Raw genomic sequence first — 7,634 nt, 5'->3', positions numbered from 1 at the left:
AGTATTCACAATGTGAAACTAACCAACTAACCAACTAGTCCCCAGGTTAAACTACCCAATCCCTTGTTTGAGTGACCTTCACCTGAACAACGCGGTTCACTGATCCCATTGGACTGATCCTTTTCTGCAGAGGGTTTGCACTTAATGTAGAGCTCCATTCAGCAGCTGATCATCCATGAAATCACTATCGGCAACCAAACCGAGGTGTGCTTTTACTCAACTACCAGCATTGACTTGTGTTTGAGAGTCAATTGGCATAAATCAGTTGAGGGGAAGGACAGATGGACAGGAATAATAGAATGGTTTTAGCGCCCAAATAAACAAGCAAAACGATGAATAGAGGATTTGTAACGCTTAATGACACTTTTACACCGAAGGACTAACCTTGACTATAACCCTATAAATATGAGTCACTGAAGATCCATTATTCATTTAGAAAATATTATTAAATAAATAACTAGTTGTGGGCGGGGATCGATGCAGGATCACTCAAACGTCCATTAAAACACAGAAAAAGCTATGTACATTTTGGATAATATGTTAATTTGGTTAATCAATTGAAAGATGTCTGTTCTGGCTCTGATCAATACTCATTACACACACAGATGAAACCATGTTCTCAGTGGTGGGATCTCATTAGAGTAGAAATATGCAGCTTGAAGGTCTCAAAGCCGATGAGCCGCAGGTCAGAGACGAGGAGGTGAGCCAGTAGGATTAGTAAAGTAGTAAACAAAGTAGTTTATCAGGAAAACAAATTGGACTCAGTATCACCCTGCTATAGAACTAAACTAGATCTGGAAGTCCAATATTTTGTAGGTAGTACTCCCTGTGCAATGTGTCGAATCCTCAAGCTAATTTTACTGACAGAACCACAAATCTTGGAATTATTTTTGTCTTGTTGCCCCATTGGCTCAGGCCCAAATGAGGGGAACATACTGTGCATTTATACACTGTATTCACTTTTTCTAATGCACATGCAAACACATGCAAACAAAAAACAGACCCGTACAGACCAGCTGAATATAGTTTTTCTGTAGCCGTCCAACAGATTTTTGGATGGTTTCCCTGTAGTTTAATTGAAATGACATAATGGTGACCTTTGACCCTGTTGAGTGGAGTGTGTCTTTAAAGCCGTGTGAGCAGGTTAGCATTAATGAGAGGAGTGTTTGAACAGTGAAGTGAGTTCTCTCCTCATGAATATGCAAACATGCCTTTGAGCTCTCTGTTCGTGCCAACTGCTCTGAGGGCATGGAGGGGAGGTCATGTGGCACTCATAACTGAATTTTGACTCTACAAACAGATCACGACACAATGAGTGATACACATCTAATGAACGTGATTCTTGAGTTCTGACCACCTACTAGCATAAACCAACAAAATATATATTGAGACATAGACATTTGTTTTTTTTTTACCACGATATGACCTATTGACAAATTCTGAAGCGGTCATATCGACAATCTTGAAGTAGATTCTTAAGTGTAGAAGCGCTAACTTTAAGGCTTTAACTTTGGGCCCCTGCCAAGCCAGAATAAATGCTATGTAGAAGGAACAATGGCGCTGGCAAAAATGACAATAAATAAGCTAAAATGGGGCTCAATACATTTCCAGCGACACTGTAAGGGCAATTACAGGAAAATTAAATCCCAAGTATTTGCCCTCTGCCCCCCTAACACCTAAGCCTTAAAAACCCTGAAAAACCAATATTCATTTCACCTTTATTTTACCAGTCAAAACAGTTATTTACTACTAAATCAGACCATATTACAGAAGATAGATGATTTACTGAGACGAGACAAAAGGGAAAGATTAAAAACATTTTCTAAAGCACATTGTCTCTTTGTTATCAATCATTTTATTTCACTTTCCTTTTTATCTGCAATTTTTTGAGGAAGTTACTCCATTCATTGGAAATGTTGGCCGTGTTAAACCAAAGAAATTAGCTGTGTACATGAGGCTTGATGCATTGCAGATTAAGTATTCTACATGTCAGATAAATTTTGCACACAGTAAACCTTGATAAAATATGTATCAGATTTGTTTCTGCCGGATGTGTTAAATCATATAAGTGTCAGAATGGCTTATATCAGGAAGATGACGTGCACAGCTGAAGTCTGGAAGTTCACTCAACAGAATTGGTAATAACAGAAGTGCTGCCGATATGCCACAGTCACATTTGTGTTTCTACAACTCAACATTAGTTGACTTGGCTCATACAGTAACGGGAGTGAGTCCCTGGTAATATGTTCATGTGATCTGGGACAGACTATTTATTCAAGGTGGAGCAATTGTCCAGGCTTGGAGCTGACTCAAAAAGTGTGTTAGTTTCAGCATTTTCCTACTTTAGGGCGTGGCCGGTCGCACATTGTAAGACAGTGAGACAGCCATGTTTCTTTTCTTCTATTAACGTTAGTTTGGGAATACATTTGACCTTTTATATATATACCGGTATATTTATTTTTATTTTTTATCCTTTTTTGCAGCGTGCACGTCGCCTCCCTTTTCATTTCATGTATCTGTATCTCTATGCAGTACTGTCAAATGTGTTTTCTCTGTCAAACCCAATCCTTGTGTTAATATTTAATCCAAACGACTGAATGTCCATCTTCTCCTGCAGCAATGACACCACCACAGAATAAATGCTCCCCCAGTAACATAAAGATGTGCTTCGTCTGCTCAGTAATGTGCACATATGGCTCTACAGACTGTAATGGATGCTCAAGGAAACATATGTGTTAGCCACGTTCTGATGGCATTCAACATAATGGCCCTGTTAGACTCTGACATCAATGTGTGCCTCAAGTGATGAAAGGTGATGTTTTAACAACTCAGTATTTGTCATTTTTGTCCTTTTGTTCGACCTTAGTCACATTGTTTTTTGCTACTAGTGATGAAATATGCAATCCTTGTTCGTGACGTGCAGGTCTGCAAAGTAAAGTGTATCTGCTTTTAAATGACTTCTGGGCCATTTGGCTAAGGACAGGGGACGCTGGGACGTCCCCTGTCCTTAGCCTATTTTCCACTGTTGCCCTTTGAGGCTACTCCTGGTGTGATTTTGGATGCTACAAAAATGAATGTAATTGAAATGAATTGAAACTTCACAACTTTCCAAAATGTAATGAAAAAATAAATAAAATAAAATAAATTAATTAAATGTTCACACTAGTGCACACTAAACATTGGGACAGTCTAATGAGGACAATGGCGTGTTAAGCAGTTCGAAGGCAGAATGACAACCCGCTCCACAAAACCTAATAAAAATACATTGAATTTTACGCCCCCAGGCTCTGAATCTGTATTTTTCATATGAAATATCACATAACATAAGAGATACTGATGAGATTGGTATGATACGGTTTTCATCCCTCTGTGATTGAGAAAGACACCAGTTTGATTGAGAACTGATACCTTTTTATTTTGCTCTTGAAAACATGAATCAGCCGTGACTTCCTCATGGAATTGATGAAAAAATCTTTATTCGGATTTTATTTTCATTTAGTTTTTACAATTGCATTAAATTCCTTATGATAATTTGTAAAAAAACAAAAAAAAAATTTAAAGGAAGAGTTAAAGAATACCTCAAAAACAAATGATCTTGCGCATCTAGACTATGAGTGTTTGTATATTTCTTATAGCAGAAATATCATGCATTTACACTATTATCACTATTTCTTGACTTTCTTCCTTGGCAGCGCTGTCAGAATCAGTTAGCAGAGAAATGAAGACTGAAATTACTGGAGACATGTAGACAGTTTGTGCACCGGTCGTCCCGCTTGTTCTGTTCAGGACCCTCCGTCTCTGAAATGACACTCTAATCCCACAGAACACAGTGTCATGGCTAATGGCCTCTCGTCCCTGCCAGATACATGCTGTGATTTGTGAAGTGTCTTGCTCAAGGACAGAATGCACTTCAAGCAAGGTTCAAATTATGAATTTCCAACCCACTGCACCACTAATGCTACTGCTCTCAACGGGTGGATATAATGGGTCGGTTGGTTCACAGTTATTTCTCGTGCTTTGTTAACAAAAAAATACCAGATCAGCATTTGTGTCTATTTCTTTGTTGGAATTAGGGTAATAAATGTAACACAAATGCTATGCTAATGCTGTGTTTGAGCATTTTCAATACACTTATTTTTACGTCGATGTGAAAGGCATAAAAGTAAACTGTTTGGCTTTTTGGGTCTGTTGTGAGTAACATTACGGTTCAGATACATAGAAATAATTGTCAAAGCATCTGAGTCCTTCAGAGGATATTCTTGGTAAAAGGGTCTGAAATATTTGCTCAAGGACAAGGCTCAACAGCCAGAGAATGGTGAAAGTGACCTTGCGTGAAATATTAAAAAAAATACAAATGTAAAAAGGCAGTCCAAAAGATTAAAAGCACTAAATGGTATAGTAGAAGTCCTTCATTTATCACATGTTATGAGCCAAAAAAAGAGACACATTTTTGCCAGTTTTTTATATTTACTAACGTATGTTTTTACATTTCAAGCATGGTCACTTTTATGTTCTTCATTTGAATTCTTTGTTGGCCCTCACGTGTTATGGTGAAGTGAACCAAAGCAATACTTTTTACTGCAAATTTTGAAGAATACAACCCAAAATCATAACTTAATTATCAAACACTGTGTTGGGATATAGACCTAATAATAATGTTCCAAGTCTTAATCAAGTTGTGGTGGCTTATTCAGACCAACATCAAATACTAGTTTGTAGCCCTCTTTTTAGTATAGAATGGACTTTATTTGTCCGTTTTGAGGTAAAACTGAAATTTGTGCACGGCTTATTCAGCAATTTTAATTGTGTCCATGTTTCAAACCAGGGCATACATTTTGTTTTCTTATTGCAAACATTTTGAAAGAGCATCATAGAAAGTCCTGGAGCTTTCTATAACCCCAACCCAAGTAAAAATCAGCTAAATGGGCCTTTATAATGAGGCAACTATTCCATTGTATTTGGAAGTAACTCTCACACACAGTCCGGGCTTGACTTCATAACTGGCTATTGTTATGTTCAAATGAAATAAACAGATTCATGTCCACACAATCCTGTGAGTGTGCAGGTGCGTTCTTGTGGTTGGAGTAGTACTTTTGTCTTTCAAAAATTGTCATTATTCTTAGTGTTTGTACCGGTGCTTGTGCGTTCCCGGCGCTGTATGCCCCACTTTACACCACACTGAAGAGCTTCATTAGCCTAATTAAACCTGATTAACTCCCTGCACTTCTTCCATCAAAGCACCATTTCGCAAAAAAGTTTCTTGCCGTTTCCACATCTGCACTCACCCACTTACAGTCACTGCTGGCTCCTCTGTAGCGATTAGGGAAGAATCTACTGCACAAAAGGGTTATCAATGGGATCAGACTTTAGTCGAGCTCCACAGAGAGGAATTGAAACGTATAATAATAGGCAGGCACGGTGTTAAAAAAAACAACAAAAAACAATAGATTTGAAATGTAAATCAACAAAGAGCTGTGCGCACCGTCACGGCATCGTTAGCATGCTTCCTCTGCCTCTTCTCGACTTACAGCTCACTGCACCTCCAAATATGAAATTCAAATTCTGTTCCAAAATCTGCATGTTCATGTCACACTTCAGGTCGACTCACACTTTCGATAAATGTATCTTAGTCACTGCCATCTTTCTTCAAATATCCGAGAAACGAAACGATTGCCAAATAGGTTGTAGTCACGGTTTACAAGTCATCATTTCAGATGGAGGGCAGTGGTCTGTGTAATTCTATGAAAAATGTGCAGTTTTTGAAAGAAAATTCAAAATGTATGATCCACAAATGTTGAACTTTATCATTATTTGTTTGTTGATGCCACAAACTTGCCATATTGATCAAATACCTTAAAGCTAAATAATGTAACCACTTACTGAAGGCATAGTGAAAAGAACAATATAATGTTGGTTTTATATATTTTGATAATATTGCCAATTTTTGATACATGTGGAATGAATCATAATCTGCAATCTGACTATTGAACAGCAAATTCCTTCCATTTAAAATCTGGAAAACTTTTCTGTAAATCTACATGTTTGGTGCCATGATTATGTTTTAAATTGCAATTACTCCATGCTAAAACAATTAAATAAGAACACAATCGTCATTTAACAAAGAAGACAAGACAATTGTACTTTCATTATGTTTTTAAGTGATGCGCATTATCGTGGCAGGAAGAAGACAAATGCATTTCCTGTTAAAATCACATAGATGAAATGTCTTGCCCGAGGATGGTAAGAGCAAAGACAGGGTTTGAACCATGCACAGGGCCGGCCCAGCCTATAAGCGAACTAAGCAGCCGCGTAGGGCCCCGAGGCGTTAAAAGGGCCCCCAATCTGGCAACCCGTCTTATGAGAAGTGCAATGCAGCGTGCTCCACTAGTGTAGTAGCGCTGCTGGCACGACAGCGCACACAGCGGTAACATATAACGCACAAACCACATTTATTTGTAATGACAATCTGGCAACCAAGACACCAAACCTGCGCTGATTGGTCAACTTCATTGTGCGCGAGGAGCTCGAGAGCAAAACATAAACACAACAGAACATGGTCCCTGCGTGGTCCTCATGTCCAGAGGAATATATCCCTCTGAAAAACGAAAGAAGAAACTTCTTGACGATGTAAAGAAACTGCAAACTCAACAACACTCTCCAGGTATTGAACTTCTCTTACAAAGAGACGGTTAATGCTGCTGTTTGAAACAACACGATTCTGTCACGTTAGTTCGCTCAGGCTGGAGGCGACGAGAGCTCTGCCCCGCGCATAATAATGTGTCTGAATGAAAGATAATAAGCTTCACATTTACACCAGCCCGGGAGTGTGAGCTGCAGGTGAGGCCGGTGAGGGGCGTCTATGCCCCGGTCACTAAGAGGCGGAGATCCGGTCCGGACGAGCGCCGTCTCGTCCAGAACCTCTGACGTGAGACTTTGGAGTGAACAGTGTGCGGCCCCTGTCCCGGGCCCCTGTCCCGGGCCCCTGTGCAGCCTCAGTTAGAGATGAGCGGGTTTGAGTTTGCGTCCCTCTCTCTCACATCACCATGTGTGAGATCAATCGTGACTCGTGATGTCTGTTTTACTTTGACTTCTTAAAGTGGAATGAGAGGAACGTAAAGGTTTATGCACGTAAGGTCCATCAGCCAATCACATCGCAGCATTGTTTCACACAGAGTCCAGTGTGTGACGTTCTGATCAGAACAAACATTTATATTGTAATTCACTTTTAATAGAGCAATAAAACATTTCAATTTATTTAAAAAGCATCATTAGACTATTTGTTATAAATTATAATAAATTGATAGTGAAACATAACCAGACATATTAAAATTACATCTGTTATAGAATAATACTATATATTTTTATACAAAAGTGGTAAAGTTGCAGAAACGCAGTCGCTTCACTTCTAGTTCTGGTCATTCTCTGGGAATAACATGTTTGCACTGTTTTATCAGTGTTAATTGTTAATCAAGCAATGCTTATGCCATTTTTTCAATTTAATATAACTTGTTTTGTCACTTTGGCAAGAAGGAACAGTTGGGAGCTGTAAAAGATAAATTAGTAAGGATAACTATTACTTTTACATTTTCAGTTAAAATGAATCAATTTGACCATAATTATTTTTCATAGCCAAT

This window comes from Eucyclogobius newberryi, unplaced genomic scaffold (assembly GCF_026437365.1).
Source record: "Eucyclogobius newberryi isolate DKJ021-1_F unplaced genomic scaffold, fEucNew1.0.hap1 SCAF_1, whole genome shotgun sequence".
NCBI classification, from domain to species: domain Eukaryota; kingdom Metazoa; phylum Chordata; class Actinopteri; order Gobiiformes; family Gobiidae; genus Eucyclogobius; species Eucyclogobius newberryi.
Note: the sequence above shows the minus strand (reverse complement) of the source record.